General features: G+C 50.9%; 1 long non-coding RNA gene across 2 annotated transcripts in view; it reads left to right on the plus strand.

The window, feature by feature from the left end:
* LOC110083404 (uncharacterized) overlaps nt 1-7,714 on the plus strand; it is a 34,197-nt gene extending 26,483 nt beyond the window's left edge. For both annotated transcript variants that reach the window (XR_013539262.1, XR_013539263.1), the window contains exon 6: nt 6,230-7,714. This is a non-coding gene — a long non-coding RNA (uncharacterized LOC110083404). The remainder of the gene's footprint in view (nt 1-6,229) is intronic.
* Nucleotides 7,715-16,543: the final 8,829 nt, after the last annotated feature.

Here is a 16,543-nt window from a genome sequence, read left to right on the forward strand (position 1 = left end):
ACATCTGCCAGAACACTCTGGGTGGTAAACACATTAAAAACAAACAACCCACAATACAGCAGTAAACATTAAATGAAAAACAATAAAAGCAACACATAATTACGAGACCATTAAACCGCAGCAAGCTCCCCCTCCCCCTTCCCCCGATTTGCGTCTGGGCCTTATCCTGTAGCATGCTTAGCACCACACAAAGGTGGAGCCAGCCTTTGGGAATAGGCTGGAGATCTGGTTTGTTCTTGGTCTCCCCTTAGACCGGGGTCCTGCCTTTGCTTCGCTGCTCACGCCCACTGCAAGTTGCAAACCCTGTGCTGTGATTCTGCCTGCCATGGTCTCGGAGCTTAGGCAGGGCTCCTTCTTCGGACTACACCTCCCAGAATTCCCTGACAAGTCATGCTGGAGGAAAACAGAAATGTTTCAGCCTCCACCTCTGTATGGAAAGATGGGTGCTCAAGTAGGGCAACCCCAGAGCCCATCGGCATCGCTTACACAGCTGCCACCTGCGATGCCAGATTTCCAAAAGCTGAGTTCTTTGTCCCGTGGAGTGTGCAAGTCTGTGAGACAGAGCATCGCTGTGTCTGGCTTGGGTCAGCCCCGTATCTTCCGGCTATGTCCCAGACCCATCCCTCGTGAATCTTCCTTGGTCACCACCTCTCCCCACCTGGACAACCACCCTTGAAAGAGGGCTTCCTCTTTCCCTTCCCCAACAGCACCATCTACGTCACTTTTCGGCCCTCTCTTCATTAAGAAACGAAAGGTGTCACTTGCCTTTGAGTCAATAGCTTCTAATTAGTTTGCTATTAATTAAGGCCGTTTGGTGCTCTTGTTCTGTAGCAATTAGCTGGCAATCCAGGCCACCCCGTCCCAGGAGCACTAGGGGGCTTTAAAATACATGGGTTTCTGGAATGAAGTCAGCTTTGGGGGTGGGCGGCTGCCTCTCTCTCTCTCTGCCTCTGTGTGTGTGTGTGTGTGTGTTTGTGATGCACTGAATTCTGGCAGATTACATTCTACATTGGGTTTAATTGGCAGCAATTAAGTCATTATCTCCTCTTGTGTGGATGACTGAAGTTAGAGATGCAGCAAAGAGCCAGCCACCTTCGCTGAACGTGTGCCTGGAGATGCACAGGGGCTTGTAGGTAACAAGAGGACATACAGAAGTTGGAAGAGACTTTTGTAGGCCATTACACCTCAAGATGACACAAAGACCAGATCGGAGCTCAGGAAGGTTAATCCTTTTGGACCACATATTTCAGAGTCTGGGAATTATGGAAGATGTAGTCCAATGTTTATTCTTTTTAAAAAGTAACATTCCCAAGCAATGGATTTTTGACTAAAAGGAGCAAAAACCAAGCTTGTCTCCCCCTTCCACTTCTCCTCTTGCTTAATTTGGACAATCTTGCTAGCTGAAAAGATCATCATCTTGAAATCTGATTGTCTATTGGCGGAACAGATATGCATCACCAACCAGTATGGCTTTTGAAAGTGTGTGTGTGGATATGTGTGTGTGTGTGTGTGTGTGTGTGTGAGAGAGAGAGAGAGAGCATGTGTATGTGTGTGCATGTGTGTGTGAGCGTGTGTGTGTGAGCATGCATGCATGCCGGTGTGGCTGGCTGTCTTACATGCTTTATCCATAAATAAAGGAAGGGTGAAAATCCAGGCTGGGGAATGTCTGAACGGATGCTGGGTATAATGCTTGGAGTCGAGGTCATGGCATCCGGGCTGCCTGGTGTCTCGCCTATGATTGCTGGGCTCAACGTTTTAATTTTAATTCCATCTCCGGAGCAAACAGCTTCGGGGAAATCAGCTGGGGAGATTGATAGAGACCATGAATGATTTATAAAGCCTCCATGGTGGTAATCAATACTGCTTCTTATTACAGCCCTCTGCTCCCAAACCCTCTCTTTACGGCTCATTTTTCTAACCCTTCTAATTTGACCCAAACTTAATTGATGAGGCAACGGGGGGGGGGGGAGGGAATGGCACCCTCCCTAACGCCTCCCTTTCCAATCTGGACCGTTGTGATGCTCAGTTCCACCCCCTTTGCTGGCTGCCTAGAGTTGCCAGTAAATGCTCAGTGAGTTTCCTCGGCGTTAGTCTGGATGGAGCTGCCTTTTGCGTATTCATCTTGACAGCATGCTCTCATCCCTTGGGATGATGTGCACCCACTCAACTTGCAAAGCACCAGACATGCTTGCTGAAACCGTACCTGGCTTGAAGTCACACAGCAAACTTTGATACTGGATGGATTTATCCTTTTGACATGAGGGAAATGTTAAGGGCTGATGCGTGGGAAGATCACCTCCTATGAAATGGCGAGCAAGAGCTTTTCTCTCTCTCAAGTCTGGCTTAATAGACTAGATGCAAACCTCAGTGTCGCACAGATCTCTTCTTCAAGAGTTCAGCCAAAGAGGTGGCAAGAGCTTATTATGTTGCTTCTCACCCCTAAGAAGCAGAAGGTTGGAAAATCTACCCAGGACACTTACAGACGGAGAGATTTTCCTCTCCTTTGGCATGGCTCAACGGGAAAGAGTCAAAAACAGCAGGGTTTGCTCTCCAGTTCTGAAGGAACTTTTTGCTCCATGTTGTGTTTCCATGGTTGTGTTTTCTTGCTTTTCCTAGCTGTCAGACTCTAATATTTCATGGTTAAAAGGCAGCCCCTTCTTTCCAATTGCTTATTTATGACATTCCTGCTTGATGGAAAGTAAAAGCAAAATGTTCCTACTGAGGCATCACTGAGGCAGTTGAATTCACATCCAGAACCTTTCCAAAGGACCAGCAAAACCCCCTTCAGAGAGTCAGGTGTTTTGCCCTTGAGCCATCCTACTGCTGAGCCTAATGGGGCATCAGTAACTTGGTATTACCATATCCCCACTCAGCGAATGGGCAGAACAGGCTCTCGGAATGGAAAGAGCAAACAGCCATCCTTGTACAGCCAAGACAGCGAGGAACTTCTTTTTCAAACCATGGCAACACGGCTGAACGTTGGGGGCACCAACACATGTGATCGCAACTTCGCACTTAGAAGCAGAGCTGATTTGAGGAATGAAGTGTGTGCATCTTCCAGCGAACTTTTGTAGTTTTTGTGACTTGAAAATAAGAAAGCCATTTGTTTGGGGATTGGTCATCAGGAGGCAAACCTTTGTTTGTCTGTTGGTTTATCCCCTTCTAATTGCAAAGTTGCCCTCTCGTCAGGTTTCGCTCTTGGTGCCAGGAATGAGAGTCCAGTCAAGGTATGGCAACCACATGCCTCTGAGCCTGGCAAGAGCATACCACCTTCGGAGCAAAGGCTCCCAGCAAAGACGTGAAAAAGAAGGTCAGGCAAGAGCCGGGAGGTGCAAACCAGCCTGCAAAGGAACTGGGCAGGAATAAGACCCTCCATTGCCAAAGATGGTGGAGTCAGAGGGAAAGAAAGCAGACAACACAGTATGTGGTCTCCCAACCTGCTCGCCTGGTTTCTGCCCTCTGGGAGCGGCTGGATGTGGTTGCGGCGCTCGCGCGCTCTCTCTGCTGCTCCGGCAAGAGGGGATGGCCTCCTCCTTCCCATTCATGTATTTCATATTATAAAATGACTGCCGTTGCCATGGCAACATAAAGGGAGCAGATCTCATTACTGAGGCCGGGCCACAAAGATTTTCTCTAAGGAATTTCTTCTTTTCATTATTTTTCTCCAAAGGTCAGTTATCCTCTGAGGCGGGGTGGGGGACTGCGCAAAAGGTGAAGCATATTCATGGCAAAATTCCCCAGGTGGAATTTACAATCATCCTCCCCCACCACCTTCCTGCATGCCTTTAAAAAGAAAAAAAAACTTGTTGAAAGCTCTCTCTCTCTCTCTCTCTCTGTGGTGTTTTTTTTAACCCCTTTTGGCCCGTAGCAGAAAGCCAAGCTTGGCTTTTACCCGCAACCTTGTTGCCTGGGTGCTATAGGAGAGATGAACAAGGTCAAAATGCATTGTTTCCTTTGCCCCAAAGGTCAATTCTTAAGGGCCGAATCATCCCCTAAAATTAGATGAGATTTATCTTTTGCAAACCTGCTACTCATGAAGAGGAAAAATAAACCTATCCTCAAACAAGCCTTGATGCAAATCCAGTGTTTAGGAAGCCGCGGACAGTGCCCCCAGTGAGAACTGGGCAATCACATTCCACTTACTACTATCCAGTCCTCATGCAAAAATGCAAAGTACGCCGTTGTGCACGCATAAGGAAAAGGCGGAGACTCCGAGTGTCTCCAATGGACAGGGGAAGAGGGGACGCACCATGCTGGAGACCTGGACTGGGATTTTGCATGCTGGCCAGAAGCGCCCACCAGAGAGAGCAGGTGAGCATTGCCACAGCCTGGGCACAGAAGCTGGTGAGATGGCAGCTTCACCATTAGAAGCCTCACTCCCTTCAGAGCTAATGGACATTTACTTTCCTACTACAAAGTTTCATAGTTCTACAAGTGGGTGGATAGCTTGTTTTGTTTTCTAATGGGTCACTGGAAGAAAAGCCATGGGATTCACTCTCCATGGTGATTGTTCTGAGCAAAGAAAGGGCTCTCTTCACCTGTGATGCTTGCAAAATCTACGTGTTCCTTTTCTGAAAAAGAAGGAAGAATGAAAGAAAAGAGGAGGCAAGCCGGCTGGAGCAAGCAATCTCTTTCAGTTAATTAACTTTAAGCCGTTTATACCCTGTGTCATGAAGGACTTAAGACCGGACCTTGCTCAGAAACCAAGACTAGAATGACGGAGCCACAGGGTCCATTTCTAGCTCAGTCTCCTGCCCCGTGGCCGCTAAACCCCTACGAGGACACTTCCTCCACACCTTGCAAGCAGCTTACAGAGTTGTAACAACAATTACAAATCTGAAACCCGAACCATAGCAATCTCCTGATCACAGGCAAGCAAAGGGATAGTCAAATGAGATCCTTCTGAAGCCGTAGCAAAAACCCAAAACTAAACAAACAAACAAACAAAAAACATTTGCCTGAAGGGTTCTTTCTGTCCACAAAGGCTGTGCTGTGGTTGCTTAACAAACATCTTTAACTTTGCAAAATAGAAGTAACAGCAACGCATCAGTTGGGAAGGAAATCCCATCCTTTCCAGGTGTTGGCCGAATTTGGTGGCTGAATTTCTCAAAGAGCAGGACTTTAAAACTGTGCCTCAAATAGGGGTCTGTTCCTGAAGCCGTGGCACTTTCTGATGCAAAAAGGCTTGCTTCCTGCTCCCCGATTTTTAAAATTTCCAATGTATTTGCAGTCCCATGTTCCTTAGCCATGTCCAAGAAGCATCCCAGTCCAGGCAGAAGGTGGAGGTTCCTTTAGGCCACCTTCTGGTCACCCTTGCAGTCCAGAGGGGTCCGCTGGCTGGGGGAGGCTGGAGAGGTATGTGAGGCCCAGGGAAATCTCTGCCAAGATCTGCTCTCTCTCTCTCTCTTTCTCTCTCTCTGTCTTTGTCTTAAACTCTCTTCTCTCACCAAATGGAAATCCTGGATTCCATAACGGATCAATTTCAGACCATTTGATATTGATATATGAAGATCCCGGGGGATTATAGTAATGCATTTTTCATCCCACCACGATCGTATCGTGTAAGGAAAATGGGTCCGACGGAGGAGTACAAATGGAGAGAGACATGGCCGTTTAAGATAAGGAGTTATCGGTATACAGGGAAATGGTGTTTCAGAGGAAAGGACCACCAGTGGATAGAAACGGCATTTTCCTCTTCAATCCTCTTCTCTGGCAGAGCTGCTGCCCACCGTTCACTTCTCCATGGGCGTCAGTCATGGAAGCTAAGGGAGGAAGGGGCACACCTGGGTGCTCACGGAGGCAGAGAAGGTTGGGGGGTGGTGGTGGTGGTCAGAATCGTCCTGCAAGCTGAAGACCACAAGCCTCCTGGTGGAAGGTCCAGCTGGACAAGAAAAAGCTCAGAGAGCAGGTGACACCAGCTGTTGAAGGCACTGAGAAACTGCTGACCTTCCGGGATGGTCTGGAATGGTAGATGACAGCTTTGTCTGTTGAAAGTACAGGTGGGACCTCCAGGAAGAAGTTTCCCATAAGAAGGGGGTCAGTGGTTATTACTAAATATCCTTCCTCACTGAGGCTCATGTGCAAGTTCTAGTGAAATTTCCAAAGAGGGCTGCAATTTTGCAAAGCTCCCAAGAAACAGAATCCCCGAATGTTGAGATGAAAATGCTTTCCACTCTCTCTTAGTTTTTTTTTTTAATGCATTGATATCTTTATTTCTATCTTGTTCCAGGGATCTCCCATCTTGGATACTTATCTTTGCCTTTGCAAGCGTAACCTCAGTGGATCACCCACATTTAGTGAGTTTTCCCGCTGGGTTTGTTTCTTGTTTGACACATGTGCTTCCCCTGTGATCCCATGCTCAACAAAACAGAACATCCAGTGAAATCCTAGTGAGATCCAGGAGGAGGATGTGTAAGAGTTTCAGGACAATAAATTGACTTCAGCCGAGGAGCAGTTGGAGAAGCCTATGCTGAATGAGCCTCTTGAAACCACTTGGATTTGATGGTGCTTAACTCACGCTGGATTGTGTCCCAAGAACACTTCACCTTGTCATTTTAGCCCCATGAGCAGTGAGGAAGGCACTTCAAAATGGACTTCCTTCCTTCCTTTGATAGTATGGGTGGCATCATCCTGCCGATAGAGGGGAAACTCTCCCCCTCACCTTTAAGATTTGGGGAGGGGGTGGAGACCCTGCATCTCTGAGCACTAGACTCTGAGAATCCCTGCAGGGATGTGACATTGCCATGTGGGGGGTCCACCCTCCTTTGGATTGGTTGGGGAGAGGCCGGATCCCACCATGGAGGTTGGAGACGCCCCCTCCCCTGTCCAGGAGAGTAGGGGGTGCGTGTGTGCATGCTTTTTCTCCTCTGGGGCAATCCCAGCAGCTCCTCCTGGTTTCTAAAGCCAGGTCCTTCTCTGACAAGTCAAAAGAAGTGCCCCCCCCCCGGCAGCTGAATGGTGCCCGCAAAGAGACAACATGGTTTTTATTTCTTTTCTTCCTCCAAACCTCCCCCCCCACACTTTTTTTTTTTAAAAAGCATGGTAATAAAATGCTATTCAGGAAAGCCCAATCTCTAAAAAACAGGGCCTATTGAGATGACAGGCTGAAACCCATTTGCTGAGCGCCAAAATGGGCCCCTTTGTAACCTCTTTCCTTCTGTTGACAGTTACCTTTCAATCTGACAATTGGGCAGTAAGCGCCCGATCTTTATGCAACGTTCTATTCACCCTGCGTATTAATGAAAAAAAAAAAACGGGGGGGAGGAGAACCTGTAAGAATAGCCTTTAATGGGCTGATAGACAAGGGCACCCCTTATACTGCGCCGAAGCGCCTCTTATCTGCCTCTCCCAGAGTTGCTGGCCTGCCCCCCCCCTGAGCCGGTCCCTGCCCGGCTGCTGCTCCTCTCAACCTGCCGCTACCGCTGGCACCGCCGCCGAAAGGGCGGCTCTCTGGCTCCAGAGGTGGAAGTGTTTCCGTTCCGGTCCAGAAGTCAGGCTGATTCTTTTTCTTGGGTGGGGAGGCCAGGAGAGCGAGAGGCAAAAAGGGAGCCCGAGGGTCAGGCGAGGGAGGGGCGCCCGGCTGCTGCTGCTGCTGCTGCTGCTTCCCCGCACCTCATGGGTGCCCTTCCTGCAACCTCAGGAAGGCCGGTCGAAACAACACACGTACTTTGGTGTTTCCTTCCCTGCATGGCCCCATCTTCCTTTCCTTGCCTTTCCGGACTCAGAAGCAAAATCCATCCTGAACCATTTTGCAAGTAGGGAATCTCCTGGATATTTGGTCAGCGGCTTAGAGAGGGCCAAGGAAAAGCGAAATGGTCACGCAGGGTTGGGTGGACGCCTTCCCATCTCCCACGGCCTCATAGTCCTTCACCCCTCAGCCGCTGAGTCTGATTCCTCTTCCAGAGGTTCAGAAGGAGACGACCAAGGGGAGGAAGACAGTTGTCTCTCTCACTTCCGCCCTGGATCGTGCCACCTCTGGCCTCTCTCTTCTTCATGGCCAACCCCATTAGGAGGTCTCTTCTCTTCCATCCATTGACTTAAATCTGGTTTAGATCTCTCCCGGAGTCTTGTGGCAGTGAGTTCCACAGGCGGGTGGAGTGGAACGATCTTTAATTCTGTTTGTTCAAAAGCACTTGCCTGTGTACCTCGGGAACAGAGCTGAATTGGGCTCTCTGGGGGAATGAGCAAAACCTTTCGCCTTTCTGTACTGCTCACATTTTTAAGGTCTTCTGGGAGGTCCTTCTTTAGCAGCCTCTCCCTCCCACATTGTTTCACCAAAGGAAACAATGTGGCCACCCCAGGCCCCTGCACTCGGATGGAAACTCTCTTCCATCAAAGCTGGCGGACTGCTTCCTCATGAGACCCCACCAAGGGATGGGTCAGAGCTAGGTCTCCTCGGCCGAGCCAGGATCCAGGGTCCCTCTCCCCCTCCTCTTCCTCTTGGAACTCACAGGAAGGAGGGAGCTTCTAACTCATAATTGCATCTTGAATTGGCAAATGCTTCTGCCCATGTGAATACATTAAAAGCTGCCTCGTCAGCAGTTGCAGTGGGGGGGAAATTGCATGTAAATGAGGCGCCGTCTTATGGCTCCATTTGGAGGCTGTGAAATGGCACCTTATTGTGTTGTTCTAAGATTTCTTGCTTAGTTAACAGAAAATCCTCACAATTAAGTCTGAACTCAGATTAATTCCCATTAGAGGCAAGGAGCCGACCTCAACTCCCTGTTCTGTTCTTTCCTGCATCTTGGACTCGGGAGTGGAGAATGGGCCCCCCCAGAGAGAAATCTATGGGGGCACAGCAGCTGGGCAGGAGGCGGGGGGGGGGAGAGATAGGAGGAGCCGAATTGAATCCCAGGCCACCAGAGCCTGGGAGGGTGACCTCTGTCATTTCCCCTAGAATATATGGTGGAAAAGTAGGTGTTTGTAAACTCGTAGAGAAAACCTGGTTAGGTATCCTTGTACCCTGATGCTTTTGACCAGCAACAGGAACTTGCAGGAAGTGGTAGACAGAGAGACAGCCATGGAGACCCAGGTGTGTCCCCTTTCCTGCCTTTTTGAGTAGGATGTGGCGAGTCTGCTATTTTTTTCTCTGTTCTCAGTGATTGCATAGATTCAGTGACAAAACTTGCCCTCCTCCATGCTTACTGGGGAACTCAGCCCACAGACTTGGTTTTCCTTCCTTCCTTCCTTCCTTCCTTCCTTCCTTCCTTCCTTCCTTCCTTCCTTCCTTCCTTCCTTCCTTCCTTCCTTCCTTCCTTCCCCCAGAGGGAGCGATCTTCCTGGCAGCCTCCCAGCCATGGCCTCTGTGAGCATCCTCGACCTCAGAAGGGCCTCTCCTCTCTGACTGCAGGAGGATAAACACTTTTCTTGTGCAAATAGTAATTGTAGGAAAGAGGCTTGCGGATAAATTATTATCATGACCCTCATTCCAGGGTGGAAAATTCTCTCGCACCATAGAAGGGAAAAGTCAAAATTTGCATTTAAATGGAAAGTGCTGGGTGGCAGGGCAACACTGGAGGATGCTCTAGCGACCGCGTGGGGCTGACCGGACAGCTTCCTCCCTGTTTCAGAGGTGGGTCACATCTGGTTCAAGAAGCCTGGGAAGACCCTTGCTAGGACACTGTGGGCCTTAGATGTTCGCTGCTTCCTCCAATAACCCAGCACCACAGCAAAAGCTAGTGGACATCCTAGCTTTCCACTCCTCCCCCCCCCCCGGAGCTCACCGGCAGCGAGATGGGGAGACCCACTGGCATGCCATCCCCCTGAGTCTCCTTTGGTGAGACCTGACTTGTCCGCACACACCCGAGGCCCCCAGCCGGTCGGGCTCTGGAAGGGCTAAGGTTGATTTCCAGAAATAGGAAGGGGCTCAAGCTTAGCCTTGTTTCGGGGCCAGTCCTTCTATCCTGTAATTCTTCCCCACTGTTGTGCGAGAGAAACTTTGCACATGCCAAGGAGCTGTGTGGCTTCCCACAGCCTAGAGAAGAGCACTGGGTGTTCCTGACCGACTGGGGCCGATGCTCGCCTGTGCTGCCTGGCGGTGGGATCTCCGGGGGGGGGGCAGGGGCAGGGGGGGCTGAGCAGAAATGGGCAGCCGAAGGAGAAGCCCTACAGGCCAAGAGGCCAGGCTGGGAAGAAACAGAAGCCCTCCGAAAGGGGAGCCGGGCCCTCGTGCCCGTCATTAATAGGATTTCAGGCATTTAAAATTTAACAGGGGAAGCAATTAGCAATAAAAAAATGTTGCTTGAGCTACCTTTGATTGGATTCCGGTCAGTTCAGCACCTGCTATAAATAGGTAATGGGCGAAGGCCAGCCTTTAAAAATCCAATCTTATGGGCAGACGGAGCAAAGCAGGGTCATCGGGAGAGGCTTCCACAGACGCAGCCAGGCAGGCGGTGGCTGCTGAGCCCTCGGGGAGTAACCGCCCCCCCATCTCTCAGGGGTGCGCCTGCCTAGCAGGGGCCAAGGCAGGGAGGCAAAGCTTGCTTGAGCCAATGAGTCGCCCCGCCTGGAGCGAGGCAGCTGCTTCCCTTAAGAGAAGTCCGTGTTTGCGCTTTGCATGGGGAAGGTTCACTGCTCCGCGCAGGGTGGCCAAGTAGGGCTAGGAGATAATATCTTGCTCACAACCCCAGAGGCCTTTGGCTGCTGCCTGTCAGAGCTGGCACTACTGGGCTGAGGATCTCAGCCAGGGCTGGGCAGCTTCCTTTGGCCACCTTCCTCAGAAGGGCCTTACTTTGCTCACCGTTCAGTGGCACACCCTTGCTGTGCAGAGGGTTTATCTATCTATCTATCTATCTATCTATCTATCTATCTATCTATCTATCTATCTATCTATCTATCTATCTATCTATCTATCTATCTATCTATCTATCTATCTATCTATCTATCTATCTATCTATCTATCTATCTATCTATCTATCTATCTATCTATTTATTTGATTTATACCCCGCCTATCTGGACAACTCGTCCAGTCTAGGCGGCTTACAATATAGTGTTGCAGGTTGAGTTCCCATCGTCAGGTACCTCTGAGGAGGAAGCCCTGGAGGACGGGGCGGCCATCCCATCTTCCGCAGAAGACCCAGCTTCGCCTTCCAAACAGGAGCTGCCGGTATGTCTTGCTTGGTCTCGGTTGGCTATGGGAGAGGCCCCAGATCACGGTGGTCTTGCAGAGGCAAAGCCTTGGCCAGTCTTCCACTAAGGGGGTACCCCCCTCCCCTTAGCAGATGTCCCAGCCAGGATGGGGCCCCCCGAGGAGGAGGAGGAGGAGGAGGAGGAGGAGGAGGAACCCAGCAGCTGGAGTGCCGGTGGAGGGGCGCCGGTCCCTGGCCCAGCTCCAGGGATTCCAGCACATCTCTGGTCGCTAATGAGGAGCAGCTGAGCCGGGGCTGCCGGTCTAATTGCAGGATGGGGGCCGTGAAGGCATCCGTGGTGGAGGGGGAAGGGGTGCATGCGTGCGCGCACGAAGGGTACCTGATTAAGCAAATTGCCCCCACCTGTTGGCCTTTCTGAAGAAATGCCTAGCATAAACATGGCCCACCCCTTCCAGCCCCTGAGTTCCAAGCGAGGAGGAGCACGGGAAGGGCTTGTTGGGGGGGGGGAGGCACATGCGCACGGCTCAGGCAGGGAGCCATCGGGGAGGGAGGTGGAGTAGCTGGATTCAGAGATGGATGCAGGACTTCTCGCTTGAGAGGAGAAATTGCATCCTTCTGCCTGCAAAACTAAGGCCTCAGAATATTTCAGGAAGGTGGTCCAGAGCCCAGGTGAAAAAGCACTCTGTGCATGTTTGGATGCACAGTTGTTTTGTGGGCGGCCAAAGGTCCTATCTCTAACAGACACTTGAGTGCAGTTGTTTCTGGCTACCACAGTTTTCATACCGACTGTTTTACATAATGTGCACGTTCAATCACACTTTGGTTAACTGGAGATTATTTGTAACATTATTATTATTATCATCCAGTACTCTAACCTCCAATAATTTATCTCATCCCAGAGCTTAAAACCATCATAATGTTTTTGGCCTGCAACATCCCAGAATTCCCTTCCAGCAGGGATAGCTCCCTTTCCTGGCCAGGCGATGCTGGGAATAGTAATCTCCTCCAAAAAAAAAAAAAAAAAAAAAAAAAAAAAAGGGAATATTTTCAAAAGTTCCCCTTTGGTCTTGCTTTACAAAAGCCGGCCAAGAGACTAGGAGAACGCAGCCCTTTGTAACAGAGCACAGCTAATTATTGCTGCTCGAGTTGCAAAGTCTTCCTCTCTCTCTCTCTCTCTCTCTCAAATTCCCCACTCAGATGGTTTTGTTCTCCACTATCACAGACTGATACAAAGACGTTCAGATGTCCAAAAAACAAAGCAAAGCAAAGCGTGCTGCTTATATACCGCCCCATAGCGCTTGAAGTACTCTCTGGGTGGTTTACAGTTAATTTATGCAGGCTACACATTGCCCCCCCCCCCCCAGCGAGCTGGGTACTCATTTTACCAACCTCGGAAGGATAGAAGGCTGAGTCAACCTTGAGCCGGCTACCTGGGATCGAACCCCAGGTCATGAGCACAGTTTTGACTGCAGGACAGCGGTTTAGCCACTGCGCCACGAGGCTCTTCAAAACAAAAACAAGGAGAGAGCCCACCAAAGTCCAGCTGGGGACTTTTGGGAGAGCAAGTCCCCAGAGCCAACGCTTCTGAGCTCAGGAGCTGGTCCTCCTAAAAGGGACGGTGGGTGAGGGAGGGTGGCCGGTGGCCGGGACAAGACCCCCTTTGGCTCTGCTGAGAAGGGGCAGGGATGGGCTCCAGACGGTCTGGGCTGCAAGCCCTCCCTCTCTCACTGCACCTGGGGCCAGAGCCCGTGTCCAAAATTTGTTTGGATTCCCTCCCCCTACGCACGCACGGGGAGAAGGAATGAGCAGTGGCAGGAGTCGGACAGCTGAGGTTAATTTGGAAAGCTGTCTTCTCCAGGCCGGCGGGTCTTCTCACCAAGAACTGGGGGGCAGGGGGCAGGCGGGCGGGCTGTGGGACGGCTTGCTGTATGCTGGCAGAAGAGGGGGCCTTGCGAGATGTTGTGGAAACCAGATGTGAGGGGCAGGGTGGGCCCCCCTATCTGCTCACAATTATGCTTGATTTTGCTTGATGACATAGAGGTGGGGGGCAAACATGAAAGGCTCCTGGGGTGGGAGGTTGGAGGGAACGCCGGGGGTGTGTGTGCCAGCTGTGCAGCAGCCGGGACCACTTTGGACGGAGGATCTGGAAAGGATGAAGCTGCAGAGCCTGGACACGCGAGGCATTCAAGAACCTCCACTGGCCTCGGCCTCCTGGTGAAAGGGCGGTCTTGGCAGGAGGGCTTCAAAGACAATCCCATGAATGGAGGAGGCTTCAGCGCCATCAGCTCTGCTTGTGGGTCCCTGGGAGAGTTGGAAAGGGAATCCCTGGGACACCCCCTTCTTCCTCATCAAGGAAAAACCCTCAACCGCTGGGTAATCCACTGTCTAAAGTCTGTTGCAAGTTCCACTTTCACAGGGCTCCATATGCTCAGATTTAATTAGAGCAATTAACAAGTAATCAGATTAGCAAACTGCTGTCTTTGAGATAAAAGGATTTCTCCTCCAGTAATTGCCCTCCGGTGGAGAGAGAGAGAGAGAGAGAGAGAAGGGGGGGGCTTGTTCGGAGGAAGCCCAGTGAGTTGCTACCCCTATGGACCAGCCTGGACATTCCCCCCAGTCCTGGTCCCACCGGGTGGTCACCCCTCTTTGCATGTCCTTTGCGACCCAGGTGGACTGGCCTCCAGGCTGGTCTCCTGTGACCTCTTCCTTGGCCAAGGGAAGCCGTCTCTAGCTCAGATTCCATCTTCACCCTCTTCCTGGGTGGGTCCTTATTGGAATAATTCCTTTATTAGACCAAGCCAAAAGGGAAAAAAGCACACTCATGCGCAAACACACATGCACACACATGCATCATCCCTGCGTGGGTTTTGGACCCGGTCTTTCAGCCGATGTGGCGGCCTCTCTTTCTGGGCAGAACGGTCTTTCCTCCCCTGCTGCTTTCCAGATTTCTTCCTTGCCACTGGCTGTTTATGAGTTGGCCGGGATATTTTGGGACGAGTAGTCACAAAAAGCAACATTGAGCGCTCAAGCTGAAGACTGTAGGAGTCATGGCCCAAAAGAAAATGTGGATGAAATAGAAATGGGGGGGGGGGGAGGCTTGGCTGAAGAACTGGAAGGAGGGCGGGCACCTGAGGATGATGCACTTGGCAAATGGGAAACCCTACATTCCTCCTTGAAGGTCATCTCCTCCAGTAGCAAAGAGCTCTCTGCCAGCCTCGTAGTGACTCTTGTGACTGGAGGTCTCTGGAGTCAGAGTTGAGTCAGGCTTCTTCATGCAGTCAGTTTGTGGTGGTCTAGAGTGGAAGACCTTGAGTGCTCCCTGGAAGGACAGATCCTGAAGCTGAGGCTCCAATCCTTTGGCCATCTCATGAGAAGAGAAGGCTCCCTGGAAAAGACCTTAATGTTGGGAAAGTGTGAGGACAAGAGGAGGAGAAGGGGACGACAGAGGATGAGATGGTTGGACAGGGTCATCAAAGCGACCAACATGAATTTGACCCTACTCTGTGAGGCAGTGGAAGACAGGAGGGCCTGGCATGCTCTGGTCCATGGGGTCATGAAGAGTCGGACACGACTAAACGACTAAACAACAAGAGTGGAAGAGCAAAAAGGTGATGCCAGGGGAGATCCATTGGCCACAGGGGCGTGTGGGTCCTTGGGTGCTTGCAAGGACCCACACTGCCCGTTTTCCAGGTTTGGATTAGCCTCCAGATCTGGTTAGCTGCTTCTCTGCTTTGTTAGTGCAAGTGTTACGAGGTGAGGCTGAGACTTGGCTTTACTGCAAAGCTTACAAGCAGAAAACAGTTTAACTCCCTCCCCTCCCCTCGCCTCCTCTCCCTCTCTCCCTCTCTCTCACTCACTCACTCACTCACTCACTCAGAGGATTCCCTGTTATTGGCTTAGGCACAAACAGCAGTAAATACTCCACCAACTTCCTTTCAGAAGGCTCTTACTTAAAGCATGCCATGCAGTGGGGGAAAAAAAATTAGCAACCTGTTTGCTAATGAACACTCTGCGCCTAAAAAGCTCAAGAGTTTGGAGTGTCTGTGTTGGTAGAAGTCTTTTCTAAAGGAGCTATAATTTGCACTAAGCAGTCTGAAGGCAAGGCGGGGGGGGGGGTACCAACACTGGTTTTGATGCAATATGTCATCTGGAAAGTTTGGACACCAAATCCCAATGGAGGCAACCATGGTGGTGGCTTCAGGATCTAGCCCTGCTACTCGCCCTCAGCCGAGCCATGGCTACCATGGTTCACCAGCCAGAAGTGGACAGAGGCAGCCCCTCAGCGGAAGAGGAAGGGGGTGGCAGGCCTCTCACCTCCTCCCCATTATCTAGGGAGAACGGGACAACAGCCCTGTTGGCCATCTCTTGGGATCTTGAGGGGCAGCCGGTGAAGGCAGAAAATTGCAGCTGCTGCTTCACCGCCCTCCCTCGCCCCCCACCCCCAGTAGAAGGAGCTGCATTGTTCTCCTTGTAATGAGCCTGAGATCTTGGAGGGTGTGTGTGTGGCTGCACAATTCCCTCTCAGGCACAATAAGATTGCATTAGTTAATGGTGATGACCTCTGGGTTGCCGTGTTCCCCTCTCTGGCTAATTGATTCAAGATAATTACATTAAGTTCTTACTGCAAAGGGGTTTGAAGATTGGCTGGGGGGGGGCGAGGATTCTGGTGCCACAAGCCGGCCGCTCTGCGCCTGGAAGCCGTCTTCCCTTGGGGACCACACGAGTGAGCGACACGAGAGTTCCCAAATGGGACTAAATCAGATTTGCCAAACGGATTGGGAAGGTGGGACAAAGAGCAGCCGGAACAAGGGAATCATCCCATTCCGGGAGGATGAGGATGATGAGATGGAGTCCTGCAAAGATTTGTCTGCCCATACAGGAGACCCGTACACAAGCATCCTTAACCGAGGGCCATCCAACTTCTGGCAGAAAGCCTCCATGGAGGAGAGTCCTCCTCCTCCTCCTTCAACCCCCCCTCCAGGTATTCCTCTGTCACAAAGCTCTTGCCCTTGGAAAGTTCTTCCTAGCATTTAGTCCAAATCTCCTTTCTCTGTAAACTGGAACCACTGGTTTGAGCCCTGCCTTCCAGAGTTATGAATAATCACTCTTGTGCTCCATCTTCCAGCTGGACGTCACGGCTGCCTTGTGGCTTCTCCATCTTCTAAGGTGCAGATGGTCAAATGTCTGCATCATCCCCAGGGTCTAGGTGAGACATTGGCTGGGCTCTGTGTCTCTTTATCATCTCCTGGGGTCCATGAGGGGCACGGGGCCCTTTCTCAGAGAAAGCCGTTGGCATCCTCTGGAGGTCACTGGACGTTAAACTGAAGTTACGTTTGCCTAGATCTGCCCCATTCAATGCTCCAAGGAAGCACCAATAGGTTGCCTGGAGGTGGGTCCGAATAGATCAAGGCCCCCTTCTTCAGCACATGGTAGTGGAGATAAGGTACCAAATCTT

Source organism: Pogona vitticeps, chromosome 14, assembly GCF_051106095.1.
Source record: "Pogona vitticeps strain Pit_001003342236 chromosome 14, PviZW2.1, whole genome shotgun sequence".
Lineage (NCBI taxonomy): Eukaryota > Metazoa > Chordata > Lepidosauria > Squamata > Agamidae > Pogona > Pogona vitticeps.